Source organism: Octopus bimaculoides, chromosome 18 (genome assembly GCF_001194135.2).
Source record: "Octopus bimaculoides isolate UCB-OBI-ISO-001 chromosome 18, ASM119413v2, whole genome shotgun sequence".
Classification (NCBI taxonomy): domain Eukaryota; kingdom Metazoa; phylum Mollusca; class Cephalopoda; order Octopoda; family Octopodidae; genus Octopus; species Octopus bimaculoides.
The window spans coordinates 6,955,709-6,956,956 of record NC_068998.1 but is presented as its reverse complement, the minus strand read 5'-3'; positions in this window follow the sequence as shown (position 1 = coordinate 6,956,956).

Sequence of the window (1,248 nt, the reverse complement as noted above, 5' to 3'; positions counted from 1 at the left end):
ATTATTATTATTATTATTATTATTATTATTATTATTATTATTATTATTATTATTATTATTATTGTTGTTGTTGTTGTTATTCAGGTCACAGAATAATAATAATATGCCCATGGGCATATGGCGTAGTGGTTAAGAGCATGGGCTACTAACTCCAAATTTTCGAGTTCGATTTCAAGCAGTGACCTGAATAATAATAATAATAATAATAATAATAATAATAATAATAATGATAATAATAGCAACAACAACATTGAAAAATACCTTATGAATGAGAACCCAGGTTCGAAATTTCCTCAAGACACCTGATGAAGGCTGGAGGGTGTATCAGCCAAAATGTGTCAACAACAAACAAGATGAGGACAAATATCCATCAAATGTAAATATTGTAAATAATGTAAATAATTCCTCATCTCTTAAATATAGAACTGTATCCTTCCTGTATGATTGTTGTTGTTTTTTATTGCAGCTTCTGGTTTTTATTTTTATGGAGGCATGTAACTTAGTGTAACTTAGAGTCTGTATGACCTGGGAAGGAGCTATAGTTGTCAGGGATGGTAGCGTCAAGAGACATCACTTAACTCACCTCTTAACAGCTACAAGACATACAGAAAGGCCCAAGATAGTCAATTCTCTCATAAGACTAGCAATTCGGTTTTCTGCCCTCACAACCACTAACATTTGCTCACACCCCTTGAAGCAGAACCAGTGAGAAATTTCACCCAAGATCTTCAGGTGCAACACACCACAAACTCTACCATTCCTTATTTTCTGAGAAGTGTTATGTTGGAAAGTTCTCCAAGTGTATATTATCATACCAATATTATTTATTTTGAAAACCATTGTGTCAATTTTTATAAGACTCGTGAATTTCTTAAAACTGATACGTACATTTTTTTGTGGAGAATAATAATAAAAAAGATTATTGCATAAGAAAAATGGAAAATATTGAAGAAACAACAGTTTTTTTTTTATCTGTTTAAGAAAACAAACCAAAAAGAAAAAAAGGAAAGCAATAATTTATTAAGTGAAAATTTGAATAAAAAGTTCTCAAATCATTTGCCATCACACACACACACACACACACACACACACACACATACAAAATCATACATTCTTACATACGTATACACACACTAATACACACATATCTATGCACACATATACACATGTGTACTCATATACACTTATTCACACACATATATATACACATACATATTAACATACACATGCATACACACAAATATATAA